Consider the following 23,144-nt stretch of genomic DNA (forward strand, 5'->3'; position numbering starts at 1 on the left):
TGAGTTTGAACCCTAGTTCTGCCATATTGGTCCAGGGACTTTGGGTTGATTACTCTCTGTCTCTAGGCCTTGGATTTCATCTATTTCTAAAAAATGGGAATGATGCTTAGATCCCCTTTAAAGGACTGTTGTGAGAAGGAAAGGAGACAGTGCATGTAAAATCCATAGCATCTGGCATGGCTCATTGTCAACTCAAAAAATGTTGACCATTTTTATTATTAATAATAAAGAAATCTATTTTTTAGCTGATACAACTATGCAAGAAGAAAAAAGAAAAATCCTTAAATGTACTGAAGGGGGGAGATCTGATCTGAAATTTTGCCTATTCTTATGAAACCTCACTACCTCTTTTCTTCACAGACACAAGGTTAACAGCCAAAGGGGAAGCAGGGCCCTGAGCTTTGATCTTGCATAATAGAGAGGAGGTCTATTGGCCCGTTCATCTGGAAAGATGCAGCATCAAGAGGGAAAACACATCAGTTAACTCCAACTGCCACATTGAACCACAAGGAAATTGAGTCCTTGAGAACTAAAGCGGTGTGTCCAAGTCTGCGGTGAACAGGTCTCAACCGCGGTTTCCCAGCAACTTTTACCTTTGTTCATTGCTTCCATTCTGCCGCAAGTCTGGCCCTGTTTACAAAATATTGAGGCTATCTACAGAAATTCATGTGGCGAACTTAGCTCCCCAGCCCGGAAGTCTTTCTGGGCCTTCTCACCTCTGTGGTGAGGTCGCCATTCCTGGAAATCCCCTTCTCAGCAAGCCCTCAGCCAGGTGTGTAGCGATGAGCTCAGCTGAGCCAAAAATTAATGATGACATGTTAAGGAGAATAAGTGAAATCTTTGAGCTCAGTCAAAATCACATTATCTAGAATGTCTTTTTCTTACATTTCAAAAGCATGGGACCATAGTGTTCTTTATTTGCCATAGTGTTTTTTTTCCAGTTGCTTTCTATATCTGTATGTGTATTTAGTTATTCATTCCTTTCCTCTGCTGGAAGAACTGAAATGTTCCTAACAGATTGTTCAAGATAGTTACAATTGACCTAAAACAGTAAGTGCTCACAGTTTCATAGTAAGGAAATCTTTTCTCAAGAAGACAACCAAGAGGTTTTCCTAAAGTATGAGTAAGCATCTGAATTACAGTTTATCTACAAATCTGTCACTACTGTTAATCAGGAAAAAAACATGTTTCTGATAAAGTTTGTCACCTGAAATAATCTTTACAAAAACTAGAAAGATCAAGCTGGCTTCCACCCAATCAGTAGACTTTACTCTGTTGGCATCTGTGGTTTTGTTTTTACCCATCAATGTGTTAAAAAAATAATAATTTTTTTTAGGTTATGTCCATTTTTGACAGAGAACTGCAAGCTATGTGAACATAAAAATGTAGGATTTTAAAGAAATCTAGCTTCAGAAGTTTCTAACATCCTGCATCCACTAACTCAAATTAGCTTAGTTGAGTGTTGCCAACTAGAAAGAAATGAATAAAAATGATATGCAATTAGCCCAGCTTTAATATGAAACTAATTGCTTCAAGAATGGCAGTAAATGCATAGTTCTCTGGAAGAGGCTAAATGTTACCAAAGGACAAAATAGCTCAACTTACACCAAATTTCTACAGGTTTTAAATTTGTGTTAGTTGAAGTAACAAGAGGTTTCCTGGGTTTACTTTTTTCATTTTAGAACAGCATTATATTTGTAGGAAAAATTTTTTTTTCTCACACTTGTACTTGGACAGACTCATTTCTTCTTCTCTTTCCATATCTTCCATATCATCTGCCATGCAGACTCGCCTATTTCTATCCCTGACTCATAGCGAAGGAAGAAAAGCTGTGCCTTATACATTATAATTATATTTATCCTATAACCACTGTGTGCTCAATATAATGCAAGTTGATGTGGAAAATGAAAGACTGCCTATATCTTGGGATTTACAATTACATTTCCTCAAGACGTGGGAAGGGCAGTCTGAGCAGTGAGCTCAGTGGAAAGTGGAGCAGGACAGCAGAAGACAAGCATGGAGGTCTCGGCCAGGCCCTCCCTTTGAGAAGCCAGTTTCCAAACCCTTTATACAAGCACCAACCAAAAGTAGCTACCATTTACTGAGCTCTTGCACTGGGCCAAGAGAATCACATGCAGTCTTTGCAAGAATCTGATAAAGTAGGAATTATCGCCATTTTACAGATGTGGAAACTGTGGCACAGACAGGTTACATCGCTTTAAAAAAGTGACAAAGCAGGAACATGAACTCATGACTCACATCATTGCCAAGATATCTTGACCTCCTATCTCTGCCTTTGTCCATGCCTCCAAAGTCCTTCCATCTCCAGAAAGATGGGGCTCATTATAAAGAAACAGAACGAAAAAGCTTGGAGCCAGAATGTAAACGTTGGTTATAGCCATCAACAACCTTGCTTTTACCATTATTATTGCACTGAGCTATATAATATGAAATGTTGTTGCCCAGAGTTGTACTAAAGATATATTGACTAAATATAAAACTAGCCCATTAACTTTTAAGAATTTTCATCTCCAAATTCTGTATGGATTGTGCAAATTAATTAAGCTGTGGTGCTATAAACCAGAGATAATCAGTCTTAACCAGCTGAAGAGCCACTATGTCATCCAATAGTCAGAATACCACCAAATAATTAAGCACATTTATGATAAAAAAAAAAAAGGCACATAAACATTTTATTATAAAATAACAGTACATTCATCCAAAATGGCTAAATAAAGGTTGCTGCCTGATTCTCAATATTTTTCAATTCATAAAAGGTCTGAAATTACTATCAGCTTTCCAGGGCCCAACAATTTCTCTGCCACTGACTAGGCAGGTGACCTAATATCAGGGAAAACATTTGCTAACTAGGTTCAAAAATTGATTATTTCTAAAGGATAATAATAATAGTAATAATGTTACTTTTCACTTCTTTAGTAGTTAAGAGTATGATTTTGCTTTTCAACAAACCTGGATTTATATGTCAGCTCTGTAATAGGGTAGCAAATCATTTAATCCCTCTGAGTCTCACCTGTAAAATGGGGGTACTAAGGACTTTCTCACAGGGTCATTGCAAAAATCACTTAAGGAACTGCAGTTGTCACAATGACCCTATGCAATAAAAGGTAGATATTGCTCAGAGGTGTTTATGGAAAATAGAAAAAAGTCATTGGGGTTTAAGGTTTGGATTTCTTGGGAGGACAAGGATCGGCTTGATATTTGCATATTAATTTCTGTCAGAGGTGCTTGTATTCAGTATTCATCCATCATAACCCCATGCCCACACTCTAGGTCATTAACACATATGGTTCCAGCTCTGGCATGAGAATGGGGATGATTGCTCAATAGGAATCCTTGTGTTTTTATGTTTTAAGTGCTATTTTTCCCTGAGGCGTTCAGCATGTCACTCTATTTCTAAAATAAGTGGCTCACGTGTCTAGGAAGCCATGTGCTGAGGCTCACTGTCAGAGATTCTTTTTATTCACAAAAAGGTCATCAACTTGGAGAGAACATTGTTTTCACTCTGGGCTGGTCTGCCTAACTACAAAGAGTTTGGGTACTTAATGGTGCTTAATGCCAAGCCCATTTCACCATTTCAGCCATCCTTTCACCATTAATTCACAGGATTAACAGGCAGGATTTTAATATGCTGCATAGGAAACTCCTCTTGAATCTCTAAATGTACTGTGTTTAGTGCCACAGGACATGTAAACTGAAGCACTGAAGAAAATACTTTTTTTGTGCTTCCATCAGGAAGGACTGTGATTTTGCTTTTTGGTCTCTTGATTGCTATTATTAGGACCCCTCTTTGCTTTACTGTCAAGAGTCTGCCCAAAGTAATTGTTCAGTTGAATGACAGTTCCCTTAGGAGCTCACCAACCTAGGCAAAAGGAGACACTGGCTTTTCCAGCCAGGGCTTTGCAGTGCTTCAGTGAGTGAGCTGCACAAATTACCCAGGCTCTCAGCCTCAGTTTCCCCATTCATAACATGGCAACAACACAAACCATTACCTTTAAGATGCTCCGTCCCTATAATTTTACTACCCTTCCTTTTCAAATTTACCACTTTGTAAAGTATTTCATTTCTCTAATGATGAATAATATGGAATAGAATTAACAACCGCTACCTAGAAGATATAATTAAGCTTGTTTATTATTTTCTGTAACTAACATGCAATGGATTTTAATTTTATTCATAATTACTAAGTTCAGGCTTAAAATATCTGTGCATTAAGTAAGAATATTGCACCATTTTTTTATAGTCTCTTCTTCTCATATTAATAAAATAACATAATAAAACAACACCCACACACATTATAACCTCATTCTATCACCAGGAAGCATAATTAGCAAATTAAAGAGTTGGACTTACACTTACACTTAGATTTCCAAGGTTTTGTTCTCATTCAAGTATAGTCCATGACCTAAAGCACAGTGATTATATGGTACTAAGTAAATAAAAGTATGTCTGCCTCTCACAATTATGTTTTTAATTCCCATTTTGCATTTTCCCATCTTAAAGCTAGATTTTGTTTACACTTTGACTTACTGAAGCTCTTTCTTAAATAGTATCTTCTGAAAATAGAAGCACAAACATACACATGCAATGCACAGATTATTGCCCCCTGAAAACGTCAGTTTGTATCCAGTCTTTGATGATGGCATGCAAATAGAAATATCCATGTCTCGAATTCCAAATATTTTATACTTTCCCTATTACCTTCATCAAAAAAAATTTTGAAAGAAAGGTTACCATCTTTAATCTGGTTTCTCTGCATGTCTGTGAAATAACAGGATATATAAATCAGTTTCAGAAGTGTACTCCAGAGAACACAGGGAATTCTGAAATGAGAGGAAGACTATTTCCTAGGGAAAGAACTCACTCAGATCTAAAGGTCATCTGGCCAATTCCATGCGATATAAATGTATTGTGGCTGGAATGCCACATTGGACATGCCAATCGAAGTTCAAATCCTAGCTCTGCCATTAGTGGTGTGAGATCATTTAATTTTTGCAAGTGTCCATTTCTTCACTTCCAGAATGGAGAAAACATTACCTACTTCCTAGGATTGGTGCAAAAATTAAATATACTGATTTACAGAACATGCTGGTATATGAAATCACCCAATAAATCCTGGTGGTTACTAATATTCTTTTTATTATCCCTGTTATTTCTATTATTATTATTATTATTATTATTATTATTACTATTATTAAAGTGGAAAGAATGTGAACCTGGGGGTGAGCGCACACCATGGTTTCAACCATGACACTCAAGCAGCAGCATTCACTTCCCTCAACAGGTCCTGCTGTGCCCAGGGTGAAGGAACTGGCGTTCAAAGACACACAGAAAACTACCAGTATTGAAGACCTCTGAGGACACCCAAAACAGCCTTCCTAGCTCTGTCTGAGGCCACAGTACTTCCTGCCAGGCCTGTTTTTGTCCTTCAACACATACTCCGTTTCTGTTTACATGCCAGCTTTTGTCACTGACTTTGTGTCCCTCCTTCATGAGTCATGCTAACACCCCAGTCCAGTGACAGGTAAGTTAGATAAGTCTCATTAAGTCACTGCTCCTACATTTGGGAAAAGAGGCCAATTAAAAAATGGGACTCAAGCAGAGGATAAGGGTTGAACTTAGCAAGTCTCACACACACACACACACACACACACATACTTGATTATTTTATCAAAATGTAAAATCAATGTAGTGGCCAGGAATATTTCTCATGAAATAGAAAAGATCAGCATATACTCCATGCAGTAAGCAAAGTATTATTTCATTAAACTTTTATTTCAGTTAAATATATGTGTGCATGTCTGTGAACATATGTGTAAACTGGGTTGCAACATACAATATGCCTCTTGTTCCCATTTGGAATAGAAGACTTTTAAGGTTCCTTTAACTAGAATGCGTAAGATTTAATAACTCTTCAAAGTCTGTAGGACTAGGATCAAAATAGCAGTAGTTACAGAGGCTTTGGTTTTATTGGGTTGATCTAAGGGTTTTCTTCCACTAAGAAAATTAATTTTCTCCTTATCCATAAACAAATGTGTTAGGAGAGCATAACCAGGATCTATAATCAATCCCCCAGGAAGATGAGAGGTCTTCTGGGAATAAGATGACAGGGTAAAGTAAACACAGAGATTGGTGCCTGAAGCATGCTTTGGACTCCTGACTCCATAGCCCACTTTTGTATGCACGCTCCGCCATGGGAACTGGGCCTGCTTGTGAAGACCTGAAAGATGGAGGTAGGAGGAACCGCTAGGGAGCAGGGGATGGGGCATTCTTTCCCAGGGCGCACACATGAATGAGATCACACACTCACATCAGGGAACCCCAAGAAGCCAGAGATGTAAGATGTGTCTATCCATCTGCCAAGCTTTTATGGTCCAATGGCAGCATGTGATGGGCCAGGGATAGAGCAGGCCTGTGATTCCCAAGCTTTCTGAAGCCTTTTTTTCATTCTGCTTCTCCAGGGCATAGAATAAGTCACTTCACTCTCCCCTTCACCCAAGTAGTTAATTAATTTACAATGAGAACTTAACTGTCAAGATGATCAGACACTCCAAACACTAGTTGGTATAGATTCTCCCTGTGTGAAAACTTAAATAGGAAGCTTCTTTATAATCAGAAAGTGTTTGGCAACTATAAAATCAGAGAAAGGGGAACTAGTTAGGAGGATCTTACCTATTGGTTCTCCAAATTGTCACAGTCTGATGGGGCCAAAAGGGCCCAAAAGCTGAGGTTGTAGCCCAGGCTCTCTCTCTCTCCCTCTCCTGTCTCTTTGGCTCACCACACTCCTATTAATATATTAGTTCTTCTAATGATGAAATCAGGTCAGCTAGGGTCAAGCTACCAGACCCCATTGTCCCACACAGAGACCATACTCAAACCTCTTCAGCTGTCCTCCCAGGTTTCCAAACAGCAACCGTGTATGTGCATAGAAACCGGCCAGTCCCTTTCATTACCACTGAAGATGGTTAGTCTCAATCATTATTAGTGAAAATTCCATCTAAACCCCCAGATGTGCCCCATAATTCAAAGGTATCTGAAGATACCTTTCCGTTATCACCATGAATGCAAAGCCAACAAGGAGATTCCCAAATTCATCATCTCCTTTTTATTCTACTTGGTCTTATTCAGTGGGTTGGTACTAAGGGGACTATTTGCTCTTAGTATTATTTAGGTACTATTCTAGGTTACTTTCTATAGAAATGATGTATTCATAACTTGAACATATGCCCTGAGAGAGTTTTACAATTGAAACAATTTTTAAATCAAAGAAATAAACACTATAAACCAAGCATAGCTTTTTAAGGAGCTTTCCAAGGTTTGTTGGAATTAGTCACAGGCTTAAGAATGCAACTGCATTATCATTTATTTAACATGAGTCATGCATGCTTTGCAGTCATCATTTCAGGAATAAACACATTGTATCTTCCTTTGTATGTTTTCAATATTGGCAAAGTCCTCTGCCTAAAGAATTTGATTATTAATAATTTTCAAGTCAAAACTCTAGACACAGTTTCTGAACTTAAATTTGGTCTAATTTTATGATTTCTTATAGAATGTTTTATCCAATCAAATTTTAGCCACCCCTTAACATTCATTTTGATGTTAAAATAAAAATAAAAATTTAAAATAAAATAATTATGACCCTCTGAAACAACTTTGAACTCATTTCCAATTACATAACTACATCCAATAGCACTTGAGAAGATTCACTGTCTCCCACTCCCTTGCCGTCCATCACCTTTGTGTTGTTCTCAGTTTGGCAGAATTTTATAAGTATAATATTTCCCAACTGTACAATCCAAAGACAGCACATGCATACATATAATTGTATTGAATGTGGGCTGGCGTGCACACATGTCCTCATTAGTCCCTGAATTCCTTTAGCGGGTGACTCAATTTTCGTGACACATGTTTTTTACTTGACTGTATCACTGCTCTGAGTCATTCAGTTAGTATTTATCAAATACTGAAATTTCTCAGTTATTTTATTGATTTGTGGAGATAATGGGTCAGAATATTTGAAACTGAGGCTGTCTCAGAAAAAGAGACCTATGATCCAGGAAAGAAGCAGGCGTCCCTCAGCAGGAGGGAAGGCGGAACAGAAGGCAGGCCCAGAGCAGGCCAGGTGCAGCGGTCAGGTAAAGACAGGGGACAGCAGCGATCATCACCATCAAGGTTACAGTTCTGGACTATGTACTATGCCCAGGAATCATTCTAAGGGCTTTCTGTGCATGATTTCATCTAACACTCATAAAAGCCCTGACAGAAGCCTCTATGAGCCCTGTTTTATTGCTGAGGAAATGGGCTGGGAGCGGTCCCTTGGAACTGTTAGAGCAGGGATCCAAACCCAAGGCTTTCCAACTCCATAGACAGTGCTCTGGGGTTAGAATCTGCCCCAGAGACCTCTGGGAAGCCTCTCACCTTCTGCTGTCATTCCAGCCTGAGCCCCAACACCAGGTTTTGCAGCTGTCCCCCTGTCCCAGTGAAGCCGGGCCTCTGGGTTCTAAAACCGGGGAAATGCCTGCAGTGTGATGGACAGTCAGGAGGCATCTTTCCATTTTTTCCTTTAAATAATTCTCATAACTAGTGCAATTTGCCATTCCTGTCTCCTCACACTTCCCCCACCCCCAACATGTTCTTTTTTGATTATTTATTATCATAATTAACATTTATTGGACGTATCACTGTGCAAAATGTGGAGGAAGCCAGACTCTCCCACCCTTTTGGCTTAAGATCCAAATATTTAGATTGTAAACAAATGTTTTTGGCAACTTAATTCTGTATGAAGAAATAGACCATTTGCAGGAAATGTCAGATGCTTATTTTATGATCAGTGCAAGGAGTAATTTGCCCTACACAAAGATTTGGACTTGGCAAGCAAGCCCTGTCTACCTAACCACATGTGAGGGAGGCAGGGACAATGCTCCTTCCTTGCCACAGTTGTTAGGAAATGGGTACTTTTAAATCTTGGTAAAATGCAGTGGCAGAAAGGTGCAGGATTGGGGGTGCTGGTGGCCAGCAAGGGAGCTGGGCTAGAGGTGTTAATAGAAGTCTTTGCTTACCCCTTCTCATAGTAATGGATAAACCCAGGCCACATATTAATCTGTGCTAAATGTGTTTAAGAGACACGTAAAAAGTGACCAAATTAGCCTACTTCCTCATCTTTCACAATCTGCAGAATAAGACTGCCAGCACGCAGAGGAGGTAACTCAGTCCAGAACATTGGCTTCAGAACTTTCTGCCTGTGTGACAGTTCTCTCTCAGACATAGTGTAGAAGCCCAGACCTGCAGTGTTTTCCATTTGAGAAACTGCTGATTTCATGTGACATGATATTGAAGACTGTAAAATTGAAGAGAACACTAGATGCCCGACCTGACAAAATTGTTCACTTACTAGCACTAAACCACCAAAATACAAATTGCATGAAGGTAGGAGAAAGTCACATCTCTGGGGTGACACTGCAAAATGGCCACAAACTTCCCCTGGAAGAAGGCTATGCACTTTCCCAAGTCAGAGAGTTGGAAGGTCTTATTAGTGACTTATGAACAGGCATGAGTGTTAAGTCTCAATGTGCGATGGAACAAAAAGGAATTTTCATCCATCGTAATGCTCTTGGTAGGTAGCAGAGTTGGGATACGATTCAGATTTGTTTTGGTCATTTAATCCAAAGCTCTTGACAACATGCCATTCTGTCCAGGCTTTTTTAACCCATAACACCAAAAAATGCAGGAATAAATATACAACTCTGGAGCAAACCTGAGCATCTTCACAAAGTCAGTGGGCCTAGAGATGAGGACACATGAGTTCCAGTTGAGCCATTAGTCCCCCACGAATCCCAAAATATCTCAACAGAAGACACTTACAACAGGGCTTATATTCAGCCAGCAGGTTAAGCAGCCCAGCCAGGGTCCAGTAGAACTAGCCAGAATCTTGATCCTATTTGTTGTTAGATATTTTGAATACTACCCCTACTTACTAAGAGATCCTGCAGGTACCAGAGCATCACTGAATTTATATATAACATCAATATATTTGCAGGAGGCAAAATCTGCAGCTTGTTGTGTGCAAATTATTCAGGTAATACAGAGAAAATGTTAAAATTACCAGAAGAAAGCCTCAGAGCCACCCCCTTTTAAGCTGCCTTAGTGTTCTTTTCCCATAGCTGTAAATTCTGGCCATGTAAGAACAAGAAATCTGACAAAAGGTAGCCTTTTTAATGTTTGCTTTTTAGTCTCAAGCAACAAGCTACACCACTATTGGAAGCCATTAAAAGGGCATGCTCTTTCCACCCTATTCATCACATAATTCTGGCCCCTGGTTTACTGCACTAACAGAAATTATAAAAAGGGAGGGTCCATTGGATTGCTTCACACCTGATGTAGAATTCCATTATTGTAAACCAGTTGTTCAATTGAGAAAAATCTCCCAATCTCTCAGCCTATTGATGAAATAATGAACTCCCACTGCTCTGCAATAAATATTGTATGTGTTGAATGGATTATAGGAAAGCTTGGAATTGTGCCCCTTGGCATGTGGCATAGTACAGCCAGCTTAAGTTTCCCCATCTCACTTTGCTATAGCAAAACCATAGTATTGTGATCTAAGGGCCAAAAGCTTTTAATTAGCTTTTACGAACACACCCAAAATATTGGCAAATGCCTCTAATAGCAGGGGGCCTTTAGAGTTGATGCCACATTTTGCATGAGGAAATATTAGTTTCTGCTGTGATATAGTGTTTCTGCCATGACATTTAGGTGATTTTTTAAAACAGCTACTACATAAATTTTACAGTCTCTGACTAGTACCATATCTTGTTCTGAACATAAAGTTCTCTTTTTCTTTACATCCTTGATGTTTTGTTGTTTTTTTAATGACATGTTATTAGTGATGATTTTCAGTTGATTAATAAATGTAATGTGTTCTTGGCACATCATGTAAGCAAGCTGACAGTGACATGCCCCTCTAAATCAGCTACTATGTGGCCTTGGGGGAGGATGAATAACCCTGTTCAAGGATGAAAGCATAACTTCTGTAAAAGGCAGTCTAACCTTTTACACCGTAACATGCTCTGATACAAAGGTCATAAAACTTTCTTATACATTTCAATTAGTTAATTCTAATTGCAAACTTACTTCAGTTGTGTGGAGTGGCCTGCTGAAAGATACAATGCTGCTTCAGATTTTCAAACCATCTCCTATCTAAAATCAGTAATATTGTACCTTTTCTTCTCCATGTAACTATCAAAGCAATCCCTGAGAAAATGGCTCAGGGAAAGACTATCTAAAATTCATTTCAGAAAAGATAGTGTTTCTGACTATTCTGGGAATGGGGGCATCGTTGCTAACTATCTGAGCAGAGCATTGCACAATATGCTTTGCTTGTTTTCTAACTGAATATTAGCCTGACTTTACAAACAATTCAGGTCTACAGACTCCAGTGAGAACCAGAAAATGACCTAAATACATTCCCTAAGCAAAGGAAGAGGAAGAAAACAGGAAAACTTGGCAAGATTTCTGAAAGGAAATGTTACTGTTCTCTAGTAAAAGAGAGTTTATAATGTGTAAAGAAAATTAAGAAGTGGAGTGACGTCAATGCAAAGAGATGGGGGGCGTGGTCTCCTGCGGCAACGCGGAGCCAGTCGGGAGATCTGGTCCCGGCCCCTCCCCTAACCGGACCTGCCATGCGGGGCAAATTATGTCCCTTTCTGAGGCTCAATTTTCTCATCTGTAAAATTCCCTAAGGTCCCATTCAACACGAACATGTTGAGGCTGGAAGTCTATAAAAGATCTGAGATGGCTTAAATAGGAGGCGGCGGCAGATGGTCTGTGGGGCTCACGAGCTCTGAGAAGAGTAATCGGAGTCAGGAAGTGGGAAAAGAAAAGCAGACACGATTCTACTGAAAACAAGTAGAAAATTTGAGAAGACCTGGAAAAGTAACTGAAAAAGATAACAGCTAATAGTAAAGCCCATTTCCAAAGGTGTGGGAAGAAAATTTGGCAAACAAAACAATAAATTATAAGGAAGAGAGCATGGCAAAAATTAAAATATTGCTCATTAGTATGAGTAGAAAAAAGAAAGAGAATGTCTAGTGAGAATTCAGGCCATCATATAGTCATACGGCCAAATTCTTAAAAATGGAAATCATATCTAATGGTAAGTGTGCCTCTTTTTTAATGTAAACTAATATCATCCTTTATTTATCTATTTGTGATTTGAGGAAGGCTGGGAGCTTGGTCTTTAATGACATGTAGTAGGGAATCAACATTACATAGTAAAGTGACAAGATAAAACATTGTCTATTGCTATAGACTGAAAGTTTGTGGCTCCCCAAAACTCGTATGTTGAAATCCTAACCCCCAATGTGATGGTAATAAGAGGTGGGGCCTTTGGAAGGTGATTAGGTCCTGGGGGTAGAGCCCTCATGAATGGGGTCAGTACCCTGATTAAAGAGACCCCCAGAAAGTTCCCTTCCTCCTTCCACCCTGGAAGGACACAGCAAGAAGTAGGCAGTCTGCAACCAGGAAAAGGGCTTTCACCAGAACCCCAGCACGCTGGCAACATTTGAGCTCCTACTTCCAGCCTCCAGAACTACAGCGGTAAGTGTTTGCTGCTTGTGAGCCACCGAGTCTGTGATATTTCATTATAGCAGCCCAAATGCACTAAGACAGAGACAGAGAGAAGTTAAATAAATTGCCCAGCCTCACAAAGCAAGTAAGAGACAGAACCAAGATTTAAGTGTGAGCCTCTTTGCTGCTGCTTTGACACAGATGAGACTTTAATATGAATTAAGTGTTGCAAAGGGAAGTAACCTGGTGCAGGGGTCGGAGAAGGACTCCCTAAGGAGAGGGCGTCAGAACTGAGACCTGAAGAAGAGCAGGAGTTAAGCAGGCACAGAAGCATGAGGAGCCCGAGGTGGGAAGCTGCTCCAAGTGATTATCAGATCATTATACTGCACTTGACTCAGAAAGGCCGCTGCACCATTATCATATACAGATGCCTAAAATATCAGTAAGTGCACTTTTAAAATTTATTTTAGTACTCCCAGTGGAATGCATTATTATCTTTTTACATAAATTCAGGATTAGACAACCATTTTGATCTAGGCTATCAAAACATTCTTTGAGAATCTTTCTGGGTGGCAGTGCCAGGAACCTGGAGATTCTGGAAAGAAGCTCTCACTTGATGTGAGCCATGGGACCAGGGCATTGGGTTTTCAAGGAGTTTGGCTGTTCAGTATAAAGAGGATCCAAATTATCTAGATGAAGAATAACAGGAAACCATATACCTCTGACCTTGTCCCCAGTCACTAGCTCGCTGCTCACTGAGGGAAGGCAGGCAGGGTTCTTAGTCCTGATGGAGCTGTGCTTGGTCATGATGGAGCAAAGACAGCAAATGAAGTGGTCAGCTTTGGCCACGCTCCCACGGGGAGCAGCCGGCAACAGTTTGATGCCATTGGCTGGAAGCACGGATGCCCGTGGCTGTGCCATGTCCACGGAGAAGGAACAAATGTGGCATCCATTTTGTGTCAGGGGCACACATTGAAAGCTGGATCTAGACCAGTTCTAAAATACATCTCACAGTTCTGGGTCCAGGACAGTTTTTCTGTTTTGCACTGTTTCTTCCAGAAACCATCCTCCTATTACTCAAAGAGAAGGAAAAGGTCATGTCCATAATCCTATTCCTAGGGTTCTTTTTAAAAAGGATGCAGTGGCTCCATTAGCCCAAGCATTCCTAGGAACCTGCTCCCTTTGCAAGTTACTCTTTAACCATGATTTTGCTTCCCGGGAATGAATTTAGCGGGTGCTGTGTGACCACGATGTCATTTGGGAAGGCTTCACACCTGTCTTCCACTGGCCCACCTCTGAGAAATAATGTGGGGTTGGAATACTCACCTGGGGGAAGAAGGAGATTCATATTTATTGCTGCCTACTTTGTAACTAGCTCTTTCACATATACACTGAGTCCTCACATCACCCCCTCAATTGGAGCCCCCTCTACAGAGGACACCAAGGCTCAGGGGCCTCCACCATCCCACGACTCCCTCGTGCTAAGTCACTTTAATAAGTGTACATTAAGAAAGGCGGGTTGGAGAGCATTGAGGAATGTTATCAGCTCTTTCTATGCTCAGCATAGATTTGAGACACATGGAGTAAGGTTAACAGAAGCGCGCTGGTGCGGCCCTCAGTCCGCCCTCTGTGGGGCCTCACAGACTGTTGACTACACTGTGAAATGGGTGGATGCACAGAGAGAGGCCAGGCTCTGACTTTCAGAGGTGTAACGTTTGTGTCTCCTCAGTGAGCTCACCCACCATTGCACACCCAGCTTCAGAAGTCCCCTGGAGGAGGGAAAGGTGGAAGCGATCTAGACTGAGATGGGGTGGCCCAAGAACATTGGTGAAAAACAGTGGGTGAATGGGCATGGCACACACATGGCACAGGGGGGGGAGGATAGCTTCCAGCGGGACTGAGGCCCCCAGGGCCTTCTGCCAATGAAGTGAGTTTGGGGAGAAGGTTGACAGGAGTCTTGTTTTCCAAAGGAAACCTGCAAAATAGATTTTAATTGCCCTGTTACTTAATAATGAAGAATAACCATTTATTTATTCCACATCCCAAAGATAAATAAATAAATGACCCATGAAATCCCTTGGAGTGGAACTTGGCCTCACCTATTTCTTTGCCTCTAGATCCAGTCTTCGGTTCCTTTTTTTCACTAACAATCTAACCCAAAGAAAACCTTGTTCATGAAAACAAAGTATTAGCAAGCACTGACTGTTGGTTAGAATTACTTTTTAAGCATATTCATATGCAACATTTATCTTCAACATTTTATTTCCAGGATTTTTTTTTTAAGAATAAGTACACACACATACACTGAAAGGCTGTGCCCTGTTTTTTTCTCCTTGGGCATGGGTGGCAGCGCCAATAATAGAAATCAGCATTAGGAACATGACTTTTCTCTTCACTGGGATCATAAACATGTTATAAGTAAATGCTGCAATAATGTCTTTGGACATCTTTTTTAATTAGAGCTGAAAGAGTTTTAAAAAAATAATAACCACCTGGCCATCCAGCTCCTCTTTGAAAGCTGAATTAAAATCAAATGAGAGAAATAATTAGGACAGCTGGAAATAATAAAAACAATAGATACCAGACACATCTTTGACAAAACACAACAAACCAGAGACATTACAATATAAAATCTTAATGGTGTCATAGCTCACTAAATCTCTCTCCTTTTTCCCTCCTCAATTCTTGAGCACAATGAAAAACATGGTGTATCAGCATACAAAGCCAAAAAGCAGTAACATTGTTATAGCCTGAATGGGCATGACAATAAACAGAGGTAGCTCTTGTAGAATATTGTATCTAAATAGACACAATGTTGCAATTTGAATGAATTACTCTTTCTTCCTTTTTGTTCCTTGTAGGAGTGCTGATTTTTACTTCTTGCAAATTGTCTGGGACTAATACCTACTTTTTTTAGACATGTCTTAAATTTGGTTTTTCAAATGTGGGGCTTATTTGGATTCTATTATCCTGATTCAGAATTATTCCCGAACTACAGCCTGCCTAGGTGAAAGACAAAAACAAAAACAAACAAACAAAAATCTCCCCTGAGATGCATTATGCCATTCATCTAAAATATAGAAGCTTCTGTAGTCACTGCTAATCCAACGAGCATCTTTTTTCCTTTCTCTTTTGCAGTGGTGTTCCCAGGAAAGCCATCGGCCAGAACGCCAACAGTGGTTTTCTTAGGGAAATGCAATTTCTGGTAATTTTTACTTATATTTATGTTCTTCCCTGTATTTATTAAAATTTTCATAATTTAAAGCCAAACATAATTCTTCAACCCAGAAATGCATTGAAGAGGGGGGAAATGACCCAGAGAGTCATTAACAACATCTATACTAATAGACAGTAAATATAAGCTATAGGCAATGGGAATGGAACGCACAGAAATGAAGTTCCCAGACTTTGCAACTCCATTAAAGTGCAAATCACTGCACTGTAAGTTAAACTGTAAGGTAGGAAAGGTTCCCAGAGCAAATCAGTCCTGCTACTGACAGCGCAGAGTGGAGCCTATACCTCTGTGTGGATCTGGAAATCAGGTTATCTAGATATTCGGTGAATGACATCCTACATGGTGGTGTGAAAGCCACTTCATCTCAGTCTCTTTGCCATCAAAATATCTTCTTTTCCACAGGCAAGGCTTCTGCTTAAAGTTAATGGAAACTGAGAGAATTGGGACATTTCTCCCTTCACTTTTTCTCTCTGTCAAACCAAGATAAAGGTTTTATTTGAACTTTTTTATTTGAAGAGAAGTGCACCTGAATGAAGTTTGGTCATGATCAGAATCTTAAGAATTAGAAAAATTCCAGACACCACATAAGTGATACAATGCCTTGAAAAATGAGGGAAATCATTCTGAACAAAAATATAGCTACATAAGCAGTATTCCTTGAAATAATGTTTCCCACATATGTGCCTTCATAAAAGTAGTATCTACTAAGGAGAAAATAATTGAAAGAAATTTTAAATTAAAGATTTAGTTTAATCAAAAGGGTTTGAGTCTTACATTTCAGTACACTGGCACTGCAATTCTTCAAATTGAATAGCAATAAAAAATTCAACCACTTTGTGTGTGTGTGTGTGTGTGTGTGTGTGTGTGTGTGTGTGTGTGTGTGTGTGTCCTGGAGGCTTAATTTGGCTATGACACCTTCTCAGAAAAATCCAATTTAAAGTCTTGCTTCTATACGTTTAAAAATTGAAATTTGGAAGGTAGAAGGGGGTAAGTAAAAAGAATATTGATTTTTTTTTTACCCAATTGAGCAATTTTCTAAAATTAACTAGTACTCTTAGATGAGTTGTTTAATATCTATGAACCACATAGTGGTGTTCACCATATATTTGTTCAATAAAATAATGAATGAATGATGAAATGCACTGCCACTAGATGACTTCTGTAAACTTCTATGACCTATGTGCCTCCCTTTAAGCCACAGCAACAGTTTCCACAAGTCAGTCAATGAGTACTAACACACCTAGTGTTGCCTAAGATAAATTTTCAAGAGCTTGCATGCCGTGTGAGGGAGTAAGTAAAGACAATATAGTTGATTTTTCATAAGGCTAAACATATTCAATTTAAGGAATCTCCTGTAGTCCAAGAGTAAGTCTTTTGTATTGGGGATGGTAGGAAAGATCTTTTCTTTCATGAAATGATTTAAAGAGTAGTCATTGCTGGAGGTTTTCAGGGTAACATCCACAACTTATGTCAGTCCCCAACTTTTTCTAGTTTTACTGCGCTGTGAACTCTCATAGTCTGAAAAGATTGACTTATAGAATGTACATTATTTCAGACATAAAACAAGGACTTCCTATTTTTCCATCCTAGATTTGTTATTCCTGGGCAAATAGTCTGTTAGATCTTCTACATCAAACTTTTCAAACTCTTGCATCTCCCACCATTACCCTCCTAAATGTAAAAGAGTAGCCTGCTAACCACTTTCTGCATGCTCACCATCCATTACAGGGAACATCATGGACTAATGTCTTGCCATTGATAGGCTTCTCATAGTCCCTTCTAGAAAACAGCCCAGTTCTAGGGCGGATGTCTAACCCATGGCCAGCCAATTCATTTTCTAACCGATTACCAACAGGATCCCCTCTCTCTGACTCTGAGCTAACATGCATGAACTTCAGTCGGTGTGCTTAATTCTAGACAATGTTCTTTCAGAAAAGGAACAGATACCCACTAGCTCAAGTACATAAAGGGAGATAGTGAAGGAAGGGGTAAAAAGTGAATTCATAGAATTCAACTGTAGTTGGGAATTGGAAATAATTTTTAAAAAATGAATCCTTTAAATCTTTTCTTATGTTTATGTTGACCAACTTTCCCTGTTCACTCATCTTTCCTGTGCCTCTGCAGGACTCCATTAGGTAGGCTCCAGAAAGGCTCACATGGTAAGGAACTCATATCTCCAGCCAATAGCCAGAAAGGAACTGAACCCTGCCAGCAACTGCATGAATGAGCCTAGGAAAGAATCCTCCCCAGGTGACTGTTCAGATGAGACTGCAGCCCTGCAAACAGCTTTCATGCAGCCTCCTGAGAGACCTTGGACCAGAATCACTCAGCTAAACTGATCCCAGTTTCCTGATCTACAGGATAAGTAATTGCCCTTATAAGCTGCTATATTTAGGTATAATTTGTATGTAGCCATAGATACAAAATTCAAGCCCTGAGACTTTCTGCCAAGTAATAAATTATTTCTCCTACCTTGATGCACACAGGTTGTTCCCATTGAGAGAAGAAAAATTCTCCTCCTTCCCCTCCCATAAACATTCATGTCAACACACAAACTCCCCATCTCTGGCTGGGGAGTAAGTGCTATAGGTAACTCACAAATATTTTCACTACACAGATGTATATGGTTCTAGATAGTGAAACCTTCAGAAAGTCACTGCTTCACTCTTTCCTTGGCTCCATCATTTTTATGTTCACTTAATTTGTTTGGAATCTTTCATGAGTCAATAGAAGCCAGAGAATTCTAAGGAAGAATTTGACTCCTCCCCTGGGCAGAATATTTAAGTCATGCATTATTGTTTGTTTTTAGGCAAACCAGTACAATTATGCATCATAAATTCCTTTAAAGCATCTGGGACTTCAGTTCAATTTAAAATCCTGTGGGGTTTATTACCAGAATGAATAATTATAAAATATATGCATGCAAATGAAGAGATAAAAAAATTAAAGAGCCTATAAAATTTAGCACACACTACTTGTAATTCCATGCCGAATTGTTGCAAAAGACAGTGGCTACACAATACCACATAAAAATATGGTTTATAATATTTATGACTTGAGAATGTACCTTCAATATTCTATTGTCATGAACGTATATTATAAAACAGAGTTAAGAATTAGTTTCTTGTGTTAATAGGAGGGGGAAGGGAAAAAGAGTTTACCAAAGCTGTCATTGGTTGCACTATCAAAATAAAGAACTTGCTTTTACCCAAATTGTGCAAGCACAGTGAAAAGACAATGAAGAGCTCATGAACATGGAGTTTCTCTACTTTTCATTATTTTTATTCTGAGAGTGCATTTGGAGCCAATCTAATTCAATCAGTATTTATTAAGCATCAAAAGTAATATGTAATAAATTTGTAAAAAAGAATATATTTGCTACTCTGTGGGGTAGGGGTGGAGGGAATAAAAATTGAACCTTACATTCCCTACCCTTGATGAGATCACAATCTGGAGAGCTTTGCATAAAGAATTTGAACCAGGACTGCATAAATTGTTGCAGGAGCCAAGTAACAGGCTCCCACCTCCGGACTCCTCTTTCAATCCATCCTTTACTTTGCTGCCTCAGTTAGTTACCCATAATAAAAAATCCACTTGTTCTGCTTTCCTGTATGAAGTTTTCCATTGCTTAGAAAATACACTCCAGACTCCTTAGTATAAGGCCCTTCAACATTTGATCTGAAACCACCTTTACATATTCAGATAACACCCTGGAGAAAAATGGGTAAGAAAAACATGGATTCCACTTGAAAAGACTGAGGATTCCAGTGTGGTTCTTCAATTAGAGTGCAGACATCCACTGTTTCTGCAAGACTCATCCCTTCCTAATTTCTACCTTCAGCAAAAATTAACTTCTACTGAACATTAGAGTCATGACGGCCAGGAAGCAGCTGAAGCACCTCTTGCAGGGACTGGCACAGTAGGAGGAAACAAAAGGGTGTGTTATTATGAAAGAAACTAACTGATAGGAGCATCTCCCTTTTCCTAATTCCTCCTACCCCAGCCCCAGTCCCCCAGAGGAGAGCTTTGCACTTCCGAATGACTTAGGTCTCTGTACACTTCACCCAAGAAGCGAAATTGTTCTGGGACCACTCCTGTATGTGGAGGGGATGAGATTTAGAGATGGAGAAAATTGCTTGGAATTCATTAGGCTGAAGCAGCCAGAGATAGCAGTGTGGAGAAAAGAGTCACGGAGCCTGAGAATGGGAAGGCTTTCCCTTTGGGTTTGAGTTTTTCAGTGGGTGGGGAGTTCACGGATGGTGTACAGACAGGCCCATCTTGCATGCTTCACTCCACATACTGCAGTATGACTGTATAGGGGGGCTCTCTGAGAGCAGCGCAGGTGGTGGGGCCCCCAGCTGTCAGTGAGCACTGCTGGAAGATCAGCCTCAACACCAGAGACAAGCAGGAAGAGTAAGAGTAAAGACAAAGCCCGCTGGACTAGTGATGGGCATCTGCTTCATCATGCACCATGAGCACCAAATAAATTCAGTTTCTCATGTAATCCCAAAGAGCAGAGATCTCACTCTACCCCAGTTAGGTGAGCTCAGAGCAATTTATATTTGATTTAGAGATTTAAGGAACATGCCTTATACCAGGCTTTAATATCTTTATATACCAGACATAGTTTGGGGGCTGTTTCCAGATAAGAATGTTCAAACCACTGTGTTTCCAGAATCCTATAGACATTTTTGCATGTTGAGCTCCATATGCATGGGTCTACAGAGAAATACCAGACTACGTTTCATGGAAAAACCCATTTCCCCATTCCTCCCTTATTTCTATAGGCCACAGACCAGATCCAGTCTGCTGGCTGTTTTTATACAGCCTAAAATGGTTTATTCATTTTTTAAATGGTTGAAAGAATCAAAACAAGAATATTTGTGGCATATGAAATTCAAACACCCAGTGTCCAGAAAATCAAGTTTTATTTGAACACCCCTGTCCATTTATTTGTTTCCCTTGCATCACCTATGGTTGCTTTCACTACAATGGCAGAGCTGAGTAGTCGCAACAGAGACCCCACGGCCCACAAAGTCTAAAGCATTTATTATCTAGCCCTGAACAGAAAACGTCTGCTGCCCCCTGCTTTGTACATGTGGATAGAGAGGTAATACATAATATGTTGGCAGGAGTGTGACATGCTTTATTAGTAAACCAAGAGCCCAAGTAAGGGGCAGGAAGCAAATTCAAGCCCTCATCTCAAGCCTTCTCCTCCATCCTGTCCTAAGTGGGGCAAGGGCAACAGGCCCCAGTATCTTCCTGGCTGAAAAGCTCCTATTCCACAGAAGGACTCACAGCAATGGAACAGACAGGGAAGAGATATGCAAAGAAACCAGAGAAGGACTAGACAGTTCGCAGGTCTGCAGCCTCTCCTCGTTTCAGTGTTAACAACATGTCTGAATGAAGAATGTGAGCGTTGCCAGAGGAGGAAGTCAGCCAGCCGGGGATAGTAAAGGAGTCTCCCAGCTGCTGGCCCATTAGGCACCCCCTCCCTCCTTGCCACAGATCATGGGAGCGGAGAAGGGGAACAGTTTTAGGACAAAATGGCCTTCTGACTGAAAAATCGGAGAGGATGACCCAGGGAGAGCAGCCCCCCAAGTGCCCAGGGTGCTTTCCAGACCTGAAATGGGATACTGGGAAGTGTTCTCATCAAGCATGCCCTCAGAGCAGAGCAAGCCCGGCATCCTGAGTTTGCTGGTGTTCCTCAGTAATTCTATGCAACTGAGAGAGCAGCTTTTTTAAATATTTGGGGGCAAGGGAGAGAATGAAAATGATTTGGCAGTTAAAATATATGCCTCAAGAAACTGTTTCAAACCATGTTGAAGTTTGTCCTGTTGAACAAAAGTATTAGAAATTGATAGGAATTCTCACTAATGTCACTTTTCCACTCCTCTTTTGACCATCTTTTGTTTTAAATTGAATTAGGCAAGCTGCTGATTCAGAATAACACCTAATTGCTTTGTAGTCCTCTCATTCTACAAACATTTATTAAGCACTTATTAGTTGCAAGGCACTGTGCCAAATATAAGCAGGAGGAAGCAAAGTGAACAAAATCAAGTCTCAGCCCCAGAGAGATTTGCATTTCAGTGGGAGAGGTATAAAATATGATTAAAACTAACAAATCTTTAATACTGTGTAGAAGCCATATAGGTATGTGTGCAGCTTAAATGTTAATCTGCTGAGACATTTGGCCTATGCAAAGTGAGACGCTGAGCCTGGGTAACTCAAACAAAATGAACCTTCTCCTCAACTAACTGTGTGCTCCAACAAGAGGGGTTTTGGAGCCAGGTGCCTTAAGTCAGGGCTTTTCAAAGTCTGGTTGGAAAAGCGCCCCCACCAGAATAGCCTGGGATGCTTGCTAAAAGACACCCCAGCATCTTCTCAGTCCTGCTGAATCCAAATCTGCAACACTTTGCCCCATTACCAAGCTCTACAGGTAGTTCCTGTGATACTTTCCAGCTTGAGACAAAGGCTGGAGGAGCAGTTCTAAAGTTTTGTTGTTTAGAATTGCCTAGACCCTTAAATCAATGAAATCCAAATATCTGGGGGGTGGGGGGTCTCCAGCGTCAGTATTTTGTAACACTGTCCAGGTGACCCCAGTGTGCCACCACATTTGAGAACAGGTGTTCTAGCACCACAGTGCTCATAACTGTACACAAAGAGGAATTGACTCCACCTATTTTAAGGAAAAAAACATGTTTCCTTTTCATTTACCTAAGTAGACCTCTTCATTTAATCATTCTGAAACCTATTTTTTTTCTTTTGTCTAATACACCCTCCAAAGTCTTGGTTGGACTTTATAACTCAAACTTGATCCATTAATTTAACAGGCGTGCAGGCACGTGTCAGGCACCATGTGAAGAACTAGGAGGGAAAAAATGAAAAATATAGCCGAACAAAGGTAATAGCCAAGCAACAATTTAAAAAATGCTGATATTCAGTGTGTCCAAGGGGCTCTTGGGACACGGGAATGCCCGACCAGTCAGGAGTCAGGGTGCCAATGGTCGGCTGGAGCAAGGTCACTGCTGAGGGAAGCAGGCCCGTATGCTGAGTGTTGGATGAAATTATCCCCACAGAGAAGAAACGGCCAGCTGAGCAGACATCGATTGTGACAGCACAGTCATATCTGAGTCATGTGGAATTTCTGGGGTATGACGTGGCCGTGAGGTGACTCTGAGCTGAAAAATAGCCTGGGCCACTCTACCCACCCTGCCAGCGCTGAGAGAAGCGCTTCCCAGCCAACAACAGACTACTGAGCCTCTGTCTCGCTGCAGATTAGAATCACTTGGGGGTATTTTAAGTAAGTTTAGCCCTCACCCCA

At 40.3% G+C, this 23,144-nt stretch overlaps 1 long non-coding RNA gene across 4 annotated transcripts in view; it reads left to right on the forward strand.

The window, feature by feature from the left end:
- The first annotated feature begins 7,301 nt into the window (after positions 1–7,301).
- The window catches only part of LOC118969184 (uncharacterized), a 28,290-nt gene continuing 12,447 nt past the window's right edge, over positions 7,302–23,144 (forward strand). For all 4 annotated transcript variants that reach the window (XR_005057098.2, XR_012129375.1, XR_012129376.1 and 1 more), the window contains exons 1-3: positions 7,302–13,027; positions 15,724–15,790; positions 17,945–23,123. This is a non-coding gene — a long non-coding RNA (uncharacterized lncRNA). The remainder of the gene's footprint in view (positions 13,028–15,723; positions 15,791–17,944; positions 23,124–23,144) is intronic.

The sequence above is a fragment of the Manis javanica genome, chromosome 3 (assembly GCF_040802235.1).
Source record: "Manis javanica isolate MJ-LG chromosome 3, MJ_LKY, whole genome shotgun sequence".
NCBI lineage: Eukaryota > Metazoa > Chordata > Mammalia > Pholidota > Manidae > Manis > Manis javanica.